General features: G+C 37.7%; 1 protein-coding gene across 5 annotated transcripts in view; it reads right to left on the bottom strand.

The window, feature by feature from the left end:
• DISP1 (dispatched RND transporter family member 1) overlaps nucleotides 1-15,324 on the bottom strand; it is an 85,032-nt gene that overhangs the window by 52,206 nt on the left and 17,502 nt on the right. The window contains exon 3 of one of the 5 annotated variants that reach the window (XM_086878822.1): nucleotides 3,113-3,167. The exons of the other annotated variants lie outside the window; for them this stretch is intronic. The gene's annotated coding sequence lies outside the window, so the exon portion shown is untranslated. The remainder of the gene's footprint in view (nucleotides 1-3,112; nucleotides 3,168-15,324) is intronic. 5 annotated transcript variants of the gene reach the window in all.

Genomic DNA, 15,324 nt, shown 5'->3' with positions numbered 1-15,324 from the left:
TTCAAAACACTGAAGTTCTTTCCAAAAGTACAGTTCTCTTTATCCAGCCAACTCTATATAGTCTCTTTCTGAAAAACATGCTCAAAAAAAAGTTAAAGGATTATTTGGAGTTGTCTTGCATAAACACAAGCCAAGTATCAGCTTAAGTTACTAAAATGGTCTTTATATAGGCTCATAAGTCATTTAGCAAATTCTGGCAGAAACAGACTTCAGTCTTTGGACACGTTTAGGTATGTGAATATGGTGCCAAAAATCTCCCAAAGATAAGTGAAACATACCAGGAAAACTGGTTTTAATATCCGAAGAGTTACTCAAGCTCAATTGAATTTATCAAGATAAAGAATACATTTTTCTTGCTATGCAGAGAACAGATGAATCTTTCTGCTCAATATCAAACAGCTGTTGAAAACAACAGATGCTGAAAACTTTCTAAGAGATTTTACAAAAAATCTTGTATGGAGCAAACTACTTTGCAACCTAAACACCAGAGTTCCTATAATGAAATCTATCTCTATGCCATGGTCTTAATTTCAGTTTACTTCATATTCAACCTACAGCCCCTGAGCTTTATACTCAAGAAGTTCTCATATCAGCAAGTTGTCTTCCCCAAAGAGCCTTATTCCCTTAACAGTGCTAGTATTTCCTCAGTGAAATATTTGTTCCTGCAACCTGTCAGAAAGGAACTGAACAACACACTCTGCTCTGACCAAAAACAAAAAAAGGGAAAAAAGCCTAAACAAGAACAAAAAATACACATTTTCAAAACTGGGTGTTTTATTCTACATAGAACAGCTCCTGCCCATTCCGTACTCCGAAGTTGAAAATTGTAGCATTTCACCAATTTACCAAAAAGCTTCTATTTTTTTCACCCAAGGTTTAAGCCAAATGTGTCTCAGCACTGGATTCCAAACTTTAATTTCCTTCTACTTCTGCTATTGTTATGCCAGCACTTCTAAATATTTACCCTTCCCAGATTCCTAAAATGGAAGAAGCTGGGGCTCTTTTGTAGTGCAGATGATTTGCACAGACCCCAAGCAGTGGAGAAATTCTCACGCTTTCATGGGAGGGAACTGGATTTAGGGGACACTTTGCTCCTGACAGGGTAAAGTAATCTTTAATAAATTTAAATTGAAGGGTCTTTCTAACACAGAGGGATTATGTAGATCTTCTCTATGTACAATGACAAACATTAAGGGTATTAGGAAACATTTCTTAGAGAACTGCAGATGTACATTTTTCATAAAGCCTAGATGTGATTAAACTGCATCTAAAGCTGGAAATGTATAGCACTAAACTACTGAAAAATTACTGTTCTGTATATGTCACTACAATTTGTTCAAAATAATTCAAAATAATGAAAAATTAAAACTCATTATAGATAAGGATTCAGTAAAAGCTTAATCAAAAATGTGAAGGTAATACTTACAAAATGTAAACATAAACATCATTAAAAAGAAAACTGCATTTTTTTATGCCTACTGAATCTTTTGGAGTCTCCATAGGAGGAACTTAGTCCTATGTATCAAAGAGGGAAGTCTGCTTGGTCTTCGCTGGCATCACACATTCAGCAAAGTGACTAAGAGAAATGCTCCATATACTGTTTATTTATTAAATCAACCCCATAGTCTAAAAAGTCATGCTACAGTAAATCTAATGGAGATGTAAATATATAAGATATTACAGAGTCATCTGAGACAAAAGCAATTTTGCTATTTTTGTAAGCACACACTGAGTTATATCCTCCTACTTAACAGAAATCTGTTGCTAAGGATAGGCAGAAGACTACTTAAAACTTGCTAAAGCTACTGATTGTGTCATTTTAGCTGAAGCTGTGAATAAAAGCATCAATATGTTATAGTATTTTTTATTTTGAAGTTGTCAAATTATGCACTTTAACTAAAGAAAATCCTTCCAGAAAATCTTTGAGCACTGAACCTCTTTTGTTATCAAAGTAAACACTTCTTTGTGTGTCTATTCCAGCTGATAAAGTGAGATTTTGCACCCTTACGGATGTTGAAAACTTGGCGGCAAAGAATCTAAATGAGATCATCATTCCCATATATTACAGAATTCCTTAAGAAACCACCTGAGTGCGTAGTAATCGACAGAGGAATATAAAGAAACCTAAAATAAGTGTTCTTTGCTCAGTGGGGAGCTACAATTTCTCAGTACTGAACTCAGAACACAAGGGCAAATCAAAAAGGAGGGAAGAAAACAGGCTGTCCCTATCTGCTTTTCAGTCAAAGGTAGCAAAATAACCAAGTAATAATTTTTAAAAAAACAGGACAAAAATACTTCAAAGGAATGGCTGTTAGTGCCAAACCTATTTCACACAGTTCCACCTGTCCATCAAAAGCAATCTCTCCTTATACTCTTGGTACCATTCCACCTCACTTTACATTGGACACCTGCTTCTTTCTCATCTCCTTCTTCTGTTTTTATCTCTTCTTGTCCTGAATTTTCCTAATTACAAAGCCTTCTAAAATCAGAGGAATCAGAAACTTTGATGAGTAGTTTCTAGAAGCAGCAGTCTAGATAGGGAAGGGGAAATCTGCCTCTGTCCTGCAGGCAATCTCCCTGTGTAGAATACCTGTCTGCATAAACACCACTTATCACTGCAAGAAGTTTAGATGTGCAGGACAGTTTGAACAAATAACCAAGGAGTTGGTTATGTGCTGTGTGGGCACATAGGTTCCACAGACCCCATTAACCAGTTTCACCTTTTAATCATTGCAGTGACCTGCACTGCACTTGCACCTCACACAGCACTCAAGTGCCAGTCACCATAATGCTCATTCATGAGGCATTCCTTGAGTTCTCCAATTTAGGGTAAGATTGTTTCCAAGCTATTTAACCCCCAAGGGAAAGAGCTGGGAAACAAAATCTGAAGTTTTGTTCATGATACTAGGGAGAAACTGTAATATTCAAAGTCTGCATCAAAATGACTTTGTTTTTACAGACTGACTTCAAGAAAATACTTCAGAAAACCCTTTCTAAATGGTTCTAACTTAACTGGTAAGTTACAATACAGTTACATTTCACCAATTTCAGATCAAGCCAAGCAAGTACTTTAAATTCTCAAAAGACCACTGAACAAGCAATAGCTACTTACCACAGAAGCTCCTATCTTTGGAAAATATTGAAAACCAATACTGGAACTTTAAACCCTTAAAACAGAAATTTAGAAAGTAACAATGAATATTGACAAACTGTAGGCACTTATTTTTCTAAATTTTTTTATAGGTAAAAAAATTGCGTTTTAAGTCATAAGGAAAAAATAAACAATTGTTTGCTGTCCCATCTAAAACTCACAGTTGAACAGTTAGGGTTTGATGCATGAAGCAACACAGCTGCTGGCTTCAAAACCAATAATTATGAGAAAATTTTAGGAAGCTGAAAAAAAAGCTAAACTTTTCATGGTCTCTCAACTGCAGTAAACAAAGGTTGAACACTACTACCAAGCATTAGACCAAACTTTTTAATACTCTTTATTTTGCCTTTCCTGTTTATCTGACTTAAAAGGTACGCTTTCCCCAAAGCTGAATTAAAAGCAGAGAGGTAAGACTGCCAGCTGAACTGGAAACTCTAACAGAATTAAAGTTACATAGATATGAAGCCAATAAATACATTGCTAACACTGCCTAGCAAGACAAGAGTCCTATTTTCAGCTTGAAAACCAGTTTTAAAGAGCAGTCAAGGTGAATTTGCATAGTAAGGAACAGTCTTAAAATAGGAAACGTTTAGAGAGAGAGTTAACAGTTCTGTAGATATAATAAATAACATCCAGACAACAGGCTGCAAATACAATAGTTTCCAAACAGTGTCTGCAATTCTCAGGAATCGTGCCCTCTCCAATGCAGAATGTATGATGTCAGCTCTGAAGAGCAAAGGCAAAAGAGAACAGGAGAAGAAAAGGCACCTGGAAAGAAGTAGCCCAATTTTAGGTGGGATGATAACACTCTGAAAGCTGCTGCATAAGGATAAAAGCAATTTGAAACAGCTCTTTGTGTTACTCTTCAATAGAAGATTTTAATGATAATGAAAATACGGGAATCTGAAAAAAAATCCAACCTCCAACTATATAAAAAAGAGAACATGTTCACAAGAAGAGATGCAAATACTAATTGCTCTTTCTTCCCATCATCACTGAAGACCGTGACATTCTATGTCCATATGTCCTATAATATAAATTTCCATTGATGCTTTTCACTAAAAGCAAGAAAGATGTCACTGTCTGTTCTGGATTAGTTACCTTGAACACAAGTGAGCTGACAATTGTAACAGCACCTTCCCAATACAGCAGAATTAAAATCATACACTTCCTAGAGCCTGCACAAAGCAGCCCCATCCCTCCTTACTCAGCCACGAGTGAGACTTGAGAAGCAGCTGAGGGCACACAGACCGAAGTCTCTGCTGGAAATCAGGCTCATGTGTTACATTTGATGTACTTCAAGCAAGTGAAAAACATCATTAGAGCATTCCAAACAGGTTTCCAGGAACAGCAGCACACTGAATTACGGGCTAAAGGAAGAGGAGTTGTCAGTCCTAAGTGCACCAGAAAGAAAAACAGGAACACACTTCCTGGGGCTTTTTAAATTACACTTCAAGAGCTATTGTTACTAATAGCTGCTCTGAGCTGTAAAAACTGCAACCTTGGAGGGCAAAAGTCAAAGAAACCCTACTGGTTTTCCCCGGATTACTCACAGAATTAATAAGATCATTTGGAAGGCAGCCTTGAGGTTATCAGAAATCTCCCGTCACATGCCCACAGCAAACTTTTCCAGCATTTCTGCTTACAACTCTTTAATGAACTGCAGCACTGAAGCAGAAATCCTCCTGCCTGCTAGAAGGTCGTGCTGGAATGCAATTTGGCTACCTATGTGTTTTGTGTTTCCAGCAGCAAAGTTACCAAAAAAAAAGAAACAGATAAGTCTTTAGCAGTTTTCCACTACATGATTCTGAAATAGCTTCTTTAATTTTTTCTGAAAAAATAATTGTCAAAACTTATGTATCAATATTATTACTGAAAATATAAGCAAATTATCTTAATTTTTCAGAACATAATCAAAGAGAACATTGCCTTAAAGTGCCATATAAAGTGTTCCCTCTTCATATATTCTTTAAAGCAATAGCACTGGAACAGCTGCTCAGGGGGGTCATGGAGTCTCCCTCTCTGGATTCAGTCAAACCCCACCTGGATGAGTTCCTGTGTCACCTGCTCCAGGTGACCTTGCCTTGGCAGGGGGTTGGACTGGTGATCTCCAGAGGTCCCTTCCAACCCTAACAATTCTGTGATTCCATAATAGGTGTCAAGCAGGTAGAAACAATCTGAATAATAAGAGTTTGTAGTTGAATTGAGCTGTTTAGACACAGAGAAAATCCTAAATATCAATGGAACTAAAGGTGGATATGATTCAAACACTCTTGTCAAGGAAGGAATTGTAGGATTTTAGCTACAGGCATGCCTTCACTACACCATCGTTAGGTACTTCAAGGATTTTTTGGCCCAAGTCACTATTTGTGCACAAGTACCTCATATTCTGAGCACCCACTTCAATGAAGTTCCGCACAAAACAGACACTAAGGTGGATATCAAAAATACAGCTCACCAGCCAGAAGCTCAGACATTCACTGCAAAATTGTGATGGCAAGTCAGCAGGAGAATAACCCAAACTGGTATAGCAACTACAGGACAGCTTTCCTATACAGCCACAAGAATAAGCAGAAACAAATGAAAATGACAATAATCATAGCAAAGCAGGATTTCAACTTGTCCTTAATGTGATGGGCTTAGTCAAACACCTGGCATTGCTGGAATTGTGCATCTGGAAGAGTTACATATCTGAAAATCCTTTCTTTTGGCCTTTTGGAGAAACTTTCTGAGAAGAAAATGAAAGGACTCGAAGAGGGTGAAACCATCTGGGAGCCAGACTAACATTAGAGAAGAGCAGAGACTGAATGCATGTCATCATCAGGTTGGAACCCAAGGGAATAATAAAACTCCCAAAACTTACTTCCCTCCAAAGTCAAAAAAGAGGCCAAAATCCCCAAAACAGCCTATCACAGGTAAGAGGCTGAGTTAACTTTTTTATCAGTTTGAGAGAAACCAGTATTTGCAGAAGGATTTTTCTGGTTCAACCAGTACATTCATTGGAGACTTAAGATAATCAGGCATTCACTGTCACAGCTTAGAACAATGATTTGCTATGTTTGACTTCCCCTCCTACATCCCAGGCAATCAAAAATGGATTCCAAGCAGGCAGGGAAATTAAGGGTCTTTGGCAAGTCACATCTGTTTTACTTGAAAAGTTATAAGCAGCACAAATTCAACACATCAAGAGGCAGAGGCAGCACAGACATCCATCCAAATACATTGCTCTTAGTTTCCAGAACAGAAAGTTAAATCAGGATATGGAGTGAGGCTGTGTATTTCAACTGCTGTACATGGACATTCACTGTCCTGAGAAGGGTTAACATGGAGAACCTATTGCCCACTTCAACATGCAAACCTTTGCATGTTTTTTTTGCACATTAGAAACAGTCCTAATGCACTGAGATATTTGAAGTCATAAATCCTATTGCATGACATGCAGTTTTAAGAAATCCCATGAGACAAATGCTGTAGTCTGCTATTTGGGCACTGCTGATTCACTGTTTGCATCCATGTGCTGCAAAGATTGCTGTCACATGCAACGTTCTGCATCTGAGTTCTGCGTCTTGTTTGTGTTGGCAGGAACTTTTGCCCACTCTTGACAGAAGACACTTAATACAAGGCTTAGAAATTTCTTGCTCAGGGCAGATTCTCCCTTCTCCTCATGCAACTCATGTCAGGGAGCAGGGAGGAAGGAAGAGAAGACAAGAGAAACAAACCTATTAATAAACTCTCAGACCAGAGAAGCATGGGCACATAAAAATTTTGATAATCCAGTTATCTACACATTTTACTCCAAAAAAAGATGGAACACAGGATGTATCTTGCTCTCCTTGTACTGCTACACCATGAGTTTGGAGAACTTCAAGTCCTACCTTGGGCTCACCGATTTCCATCCAATCCCAACAGCAGCTCTTGGCTCCTCTCTTTTTTACCTTGCTCTGTCCATCAGCAGTGACATGAACCAAATTTGCCATTTGAACAGGTGGGTAACAGCCTTGGGCTTTCAGCTACCTTCAACTTTGGCAACTGCTCAGCACAAATATTCTTCCATTTGGACAATGCTTTCCAAGTTCAAGCAGCTGGGAACACCCAGCACATAGGACAGATGTGCACTGGCTGGTGACAGTAGGGATGTAGCAGACAAGTAAATGGTTGCAAATCTCAGAGGTTATGGAAGAAAACCACTGCCTCAGAGAAGTCACTTACAATGACAAGATGTGAGGATAATTTCCATTATCTGAAAATAACAGTCACATCAATTTCCTCATCTGTCAATCTTGAAAAAAGACAAAGTTTTAGACTAAGAAAAACAGGTGTCTGTCTTGCAACTACTAGTAGCTAGAGATATCCATTAGCTTTCTGACACTTCTTTTTTTTTTAGATTTTTTTGAGCCAACTAAGTTTTGCCACCAAAGTTTCATCCTGCCATTACACAGAGTCCAATGACTACTAACCCAACATCTGTACAAGTCCCTACAATTTGCCCTGCAGACCCCTCTGTCAAAAAGGTTAACAATGACTTTTTTCCCCTTTCACATTGCTTCGCCAGCAACTCCCTCTTTTGGTTTGTCTGATACAATTAAAGTATAATTTCTGCATTTTCTGGATGATGACTTCTTGTCAGAACTGTGTTATCTTGGGACTTTTAGACCAAGATACATTTTTTACACAACAAGATGAATAGGAATTATCATCACTATCTCATTCTCTCCACAAAGTAACTGGTATGGATTTATTATTTTATCTATAGTATCTTCAAGCAAAAATTTTCAAGTATGAAACGATGCAGTGAAAGCAGACATCTACACTCCATATTTAAGCTTAGACATTACCAACAAAAGAATTATCAAAAAGTGTCTATTTAAATATTTATAAAGCTATTAAGAACAAAAAAAAATAAATGCCTTAACATGAAAAAAAAGGATTGAGAACTCAGAAAGATACCAAAACACTAAATATATGCATGCAGAAAATAACTATAAAGCTTAGATACCAGGAGTAGGAGAGGAAAATCTCTAGCATGCTAGCTGATACTCAGCTTCAGGCAGCATCCATTAAAAAAAATGCTATCAGACAACTTTTTGACTGCTCATGCAAATTGAACACAGGACTTGATTTCAGAACTGAGAGTAAAAAGCTTTACTCAATGGAAACCTCAGGAGTGATGGGAAGGGAGAACACTCGCCTTCAAAAATGACCCGATATTACTTCAGCATCCCTCAGAGATTATCACTGGGTCAGAAGATTCCCAAGGATGTTCCAGTCAAGGCCTCTATGATGCAGTTTGTGCTGGGTGTGGAAAGCCACATGAATTAGCTGTCCAAGGAAATACAATTCCTCAGCTGAAGCATCTCATTGATCTTGCCTACTACATAAATATGAAATATCCTCAAAACCAAAAATGTAATCAAATCGGTGTAATTAAAGCAATCAAAAAGTAAATATTTGGGTGCAATTGATGGCAGATTTCTAACACTCTGCATACCTGATTAAGATCAGGAATATGATCTCATGTTCATCTATTCTTTATTTGAGGTGGAAAATACGCTAGTACAAAGTATTTATGCTCATTTAGGAAAATCACTTCTCTGCAAAGGATACTTATGAGGAAGATCAGAACAAAGTTTCACATTGTCAGAATACCATACCACTTCAACACTTTCTACATAGTTTTTCCAAGAAATCAAAATTTTCTTAGAGTGAAAAAGCAGTTGTACATGGAAATAATAGTCTGAACTGATCAGCCTCATAAGGGAATCTCAGTGTAAATTTTTAAGTGGAGTTTTGCTTGGAATTTCAACAAGGTAATTAGATATAGACCACTTCAAAGTGGGACATGTCTATACTGATCACTGAAACACACAGTATTGCAGAAAGGGAGCCAGGACTTCCAACAACATTTGAATAAAACATGGATTTTAAAAAAAAAATCTGTACTCTACAGGAAATATAAGAACAGAGAATATCTGAGCAGGTCTGCTTTTCATTTTTTTCAGCTAACATTATTTATGCCTGTATCAAAAGCTTATTTGGAAGCACCAGAACTTAGCTGTTTGCTCCAAATTCCTTAACGTAATTACAGTGCTTTTAAACTTTAGGTATGCCATGTTTCCTCACCCTCCTGTGCACACCACAGGGAACTGAAGATCCAGTTTGTCTTCCCTCTTGCTGACCTAAGGCAGCATCACACCTCAGATTGTCCTGCTGGAACTCACAAGTGTGAAGGTTTCCAAGTCACAACTCCTCTTCACAAAAGCCAAATTGTCAGTATATTAATCTGTCTGGTGCAGAAGTGGGACTCACACTATCCTTTCCCCTCTGTCTGCAAGTACAAGTAAAACAAGTGTTTAATCACAGTATTTGAGAAAAGAACTGGCTGCTTGGCTCCAAGTCAGTTGATGTTGCAAAACAATAGCTAATACAAGTAGTAGGGCAAATATTCACTGTTTTAGCAAAAAAAACTTATGTCTACACAATATCCATAATTTTTTAGAAGAAAAAGTGAAAATTCACTTGTCCTTACCCTAAAATAGAATTTCTACTTCTCAGTTTACTGGTTTTGGGTGGGTTTTTTTTTTAATAACTAAATCCACAGTTCATATATATTCTAATGTCCAAATATATATTTGCATAAAAAATATATTTTGTAGACTGAGGTGCACAGACTCAATGAACTGAAACTTTGCCTGATGATATCAGCCAGTTGCAAACAGAGTCTAGGTACACTGTCAGAACTGGGAATACAGGCCAACAGCCCTGGCTCCCTCTCTGGAGACCTTGACAGAAAACAGTATTTCACTTTTAGGGTGGAATACACAAAGAAAAATAACATACCTGCCTTTTATAACACAAAATGATTTGGACAGATGACCAAACAGTCATAGCTTCAAATTACCACTGAGAGATTTGGGGTGGTTTTTCAGAACTGTTTGTTTGTTTTTAAAATATAAACATACACACTCTTACAGTCATATTTTGCTCAATAAGCTTTATAAAAAAATCTGCCATATTCTGCAGCTTTGCAAACTGAGGCCATATGTGAGCATTATACACACCACAATAAAAAGGCAAGCTGCCTGTTCAGCTGAACATCTCTTCCTGCACATGGACACAGATGGAAGCAGCTGTTGTCACTAAATAACTCAGAGCTAAAATGCATCTGAGAAACTGCTCCATTCCCCAGGCAGGACCTGCTCTTATGGACTTCAGCAGAGCTGGATGGGATAAAAAGTAGATTCAAGTAGTGAGGTGGTTTGCCATTCCTCTCTCATCTTCTGAAATGTGCTCTGCACAGGTACTCATCCAGCTCTGAGAAATGGAAAGACAAATACAAACACCACTTCCTCCTGCAATCGCTAAGCTAAGCAGAAACACAAAGTGCATGCTTCTATTTTACAGCACAACCCAAACAAGAATTGGGCTTTTTGTATCAAACCATTAAAACATGCAATTTGCCCATCAGATCACTGTAGGAGGATGAGAAAAAGTAGTGTCTGCAACACTGGCTTATACTGAAAAACAAGGAGGTGGAAGGATGAGGTAATGGAAAAAGGGAAAGCAGTTTATCACCCCACTCACTCTCCTCTCAGAGAAGACTCTGAGCACTCAGGAACAGCAGGGGACTATGTTCCTACTCATGACCTTTCTTTGAAAAAGTGCAGTGCAAAGTCTCAAAAAGTAAAAGTCAGGGAGGAGGCAGAAATTTGGCATTCCAGCACTCCCACTCCCAGCTTAAAACTTCAAGGCAGACCGATTGCTATTTCACAGTCTGCTGATTTGCTCTATTTTCCACAAACAAAGAATGCTTAAGAAAGTCTAATTTAATCTCTGCTTAATGTCTCAGGTTAATCACATTAAAATTTTGCTTCTGGAATCTTCAATGTCATCAGTGGCAGAAGTGGGCCAATGAAAGTGAACATTCAATAAGAAAAAGAAAACTAAGAATCTCCTTGCTGGAGGAAAGCAAGCCAGAAGTCTCTTTTCTTGACGATTTTAGAGACAGGTTAGTTTCATTTGCATGTTTTTAGACAGGCATGCACCTTTAGGAGGAGAAATCACATGTAAATCAATACAAAAATAACACAGTTCTCTCCAATATTTATCAGGTTAGGAGAAACCATTAGCAATGTGTTTATGGATTAGAAAAGGCATTCCTGCTTTTTGCAACTCAGGAAATAATTTCTCTCATAGAAAGCAGCTATAATACTACACACTGCGGTCCATAAGACTGTAGGTATTTACATTTCTGTGACTGAAATATAGGAATTACTGTGCTCAATCAATCCACAAAATAAGAACTTTTTAAGTCTCAAAACCAACAGAATACCTGATTCTTCAGATAAAAGTATGATTACCACAAAATGGTCAAGTCTAGAAGGAATGCTTTCCCTAGGAGTTATTTGAGCTGTAAGTTCATAACTATGATGATTTTATTTTTTTTTTTCTGTTTGAATAATGTTTCACTTTTGGAGTTCATGACATTTCCAAGGTAGGCTTCAGATATGGCAGAAACCCTATCCCTGCATCATCAATTCTGCACCATTTGGCCAAACTGTCTGATCTCCAAACAAACTATGCCTCTTACAAACAAAAAACTGCAATTTTTGCCCTTCTACATAGCAAATAAGTTTGTAGAAGTAGTTGATGCTGGATGCTGCTTTCTCTGTCATAGAACTACTTTGCAATTAAATGACTAAAACTGTGAAGACTTACATGAACACATGGTATCTCTTTAATCTTTAGGTATTATTATAAAGATGAAGTCCTGCTTAGACAGGTAGAAGTTAGATATTTCCAGCCACTGGCCCTTTCCAGATGTTGAGTGGACATGGGAAGAGGAAAGCACACACATACAAGTTTTACTCCCAGTTCTGTCACCTAAAATCTTTGTGAATTTTCTGTTTCTATAGAGAAACCATTCCAGTATCATCACCCAGACAAACTACTTCCTTCATCAAATGAAAAAGGGTTAATTCCAAATTTCAAGTAAGTATTCCTATAGCCACCTTAATTACTTATCCAAGCAATGAGGCAAACCAAAGGAAAAAACCCCAAGTCAACAATTCCATGAATCACACAGAAATTGTTTTGCTTCCAGTGACAGGATGGATGTTTAAGTGAAGCATTGATGTCATTCCAGTGGCACACCCTCCTCTGCTGCAGGCCTCACCCTCCACAGCCTGTGCCCAGCTTCCATCCCACCCAAGCACATCCACTAGGTCTGCACTTCTGCAGCAAGCTGCACTTACACTACACTTTAAATAATTTCATTGTTCTACCTGCTTTTTAACAGAGTCAAATCAGATATAACATTAATTACAAGTAGAACAATGAAAATAACAAAAAGATTCAGTAAAAAGAATCCTGTTACTTAACTGCCTTTTAAATCCCATACATTCAACTTTGCTGTTTCCAGTTCTTTAGAGATAATAATGGCTCATTTGACCAGCTCTTATTTACAAGTCAATTACTGTACTTGTAAAATTTACCTTTAATGCAACTGCCACCCAAGACCCCTTCATCATTGTTCTTTGTTGATTCCTCAGGTCCTTGTCTCAAAGTAAAGTTCTTGTCAATACTGCAGCATCTTTCCACATGTCCCTGCTTTTCTTCTTCTCCATCAGCAACAGGAAACCAATTCCCAATCAAAGAATTTCCATCTACCCTCTAACTCCCTATTAAAACAACACTCTTGTCATTTTGACTTTCCCAGATGTGGAGAGGGAAAAAAAACCCATCCATACCAAAAGACACTGAACTTACAGAAGTTATTTCTCTTGCAAAGAAAGGAGTGTGCTGTACTTATTAAAATTATATGGAGAATAACCACACAGAGAAGTTCATCAGAACTGGAAAACTGTCTTCATAGTCTCAAAGACTTAAGAGCCTCACACATTCCTGAGCTTGCAATTTATATTCCCTCATTATATTTTTTTCTCCTCAGCTGCCTGCATCTCCTGGATTTGCACACAGTACCTTCATTTTCTTCCCCACACCTCATGTACTTTGAGCAAGATTCAGCTGCAGGAAGACACCAGGCATTTGGTATATGGAAATAACAAAGCAGGAGAGAGAGCAAAGCCCTATTACAGACAGATGTTGCTGCTCTTACTGCAGCTCCATGCTCAGGAGTCTCATTAGAAAGAATATTGCTCCCAGTTGCAGCCTAACAGTGGAGAGAAATACAACAGAAGCAAAGCAAGTTGTCTGCTCCTGACAAGGGAACATTCAATAAAAATCTAAATTTGGCACCTTAATGTCTTTGAAATCAATCAGCCTTTAAAATTCCCTGCCACATGATGCTAACCATGGAATACTGCAAAGTTTAGTGCACTGCAAATGTTTATGGTTGTCAGGAACTTTTAGCTGCTTATACTATTAATGCCAACTAAAGGACTATTACAAGAGAGGTAAATATCTGCAGTTTAAGATGCTAAGCTTTCCATGCCTCTGGCTCAAATAACTTCACACTCTGAGATAGTAAGATTCTACATTCTTCTTCAAATTGCCTCTTCTCCAGCTTAATAATGGTGCATTCTCTTCCTGCTTATTCTGCTCCTCCACACTTGCAAAAAGTATCACTGCTCCTATACATACCCAGCACTCTGACAGTCCTTGTACAAATAAGGATTTGGCTGCTTCCTGCTTTCTCACAGCTGTTCAGTCCTCTGCCACCTCCATCACATCTCTCCTCAACTACCACAATATTAAAAAAAGTAGTGAATAAATGGTACAAAAGGATACTGAACACCTCTTCCCTTTCTAATAAGGTTTTTAATGCCTTAGGCTAGATCAGATATTTCGCTTCATGTTAGTACTAGCACCAAGTTAGTATTTCCTTTCAGTACCAAGATTATGGTGCTACCAAATAGTAATAAATCTCAACTAAATAGTCTCAAGAAATTAAGTTTTAAAATTAGACTTGAAAGCAATATTTTTTAAGAACCACTAATAACTATTAGAATGGGGGAAGATACAAAAAAAAAGGAAAACTGACTGAAGTGGTTTCAAAAAACAGTGTAGTTATAGATGAGCTTCTAGCATTTTATGATCACAAAAAGAAGTTATCTTTCTTAAACTGAATTATGACAAATTGTTTCTTCTCAGGTGTGGAACAACATAAAACTGGTCTACCAAAATCTTCAGCTGAGGCAAGGTATTCTCAGCAAAAAATTTTGTCTCAATTATGAACTTGTGGTCAGATGACTATTATATGGCCTAGCAAAACCAACTTCAATGTGAATATATTTCTAACTTGTAGCTAAAGGAACTGAAGTAAACATTTATCTGCTTGTGTTTCTTTATTTCCATTTGCAGAACATGAAGGTGTAAGTACACAATGTTCTCCACAAGCTTTAGGGGATGGGACAATTCAGCTAGAACATCCCAACAGCAAAACCACTAAAGAATATGAGAGAAGAGGAAAGGCAAACTGCCTTTCAGACCCATCCCAGAAGGGCAGCAACTTTTCATTATTTGACATTTGTAAAAATCTTTAATTTGGGCATTCAAATAAAACCGTGATATGTAAAATCTCTATGTAAGAACACTGCTCCTAAGATGTGAAGATATAAAGTGGAGTATAAATACACCAGCTGGAAAATTGGGATGAAATTCTCAGATCACTGCTTCTTACTTAAGACAGAGGGATTTTTGTAAGAACACTTGGTTTTACTCAAATCACTAAGGTTATAACTATGCAAAAGAGCCCATCAAAATTCAAACATGTTCAGATGAACTGTTCTGCAATTCCATCTGAGAAGTTCTGGAGGTTTTTTTTGCTAGAAGTGCTGGTTTTCCCTAGCTCAAATAGCTACCCATTTCTAATATTCTAAATGAAGTCATCTGTTTTTTTCTAATTGTCACACCCAAATCAACCATAAGGACATAAAGAATAAAACAGACACCAACACCTAGACTATTCTGGTAAACAGTACTTTTGGTACCCAAGCCAAGGAGCAACCACAAGAATGCAGTCTGGCCATGACGAAGCTCTTGATCTCCAGTCCCTGCCTCCTTGACTGACCCCTGATCATCCAGAACATTTCAACAATTTCTGCAGGTTTGCCTTGAGACACTGTTGTGACTACAGTGTGATACAGAATAAGTGATCTTCATCTTACAGCACTTTGACAATCTCCAGCTTCTCCCACAAATGTAAAGCTATAGTT

Source organism: Cyanistes caeruleus, chromosome 2 (assembly GCF_971803275.1).
Source record: "Cyanistes caeruleus chromosome 2, bCyaCae1.hap1.1, whole genome shotgun sequence".
NCBI lineage: Eukaryota > Metazoa > Chordata > Aves > Passeriformes > Paridae > Cyanistes > Cyanistes caeruleus.
The sequence above is the reverse complement of the archived record's forward strand: the minus strand, read 5'-3'. Positions and strand labels throughout refer to the sequence as shown.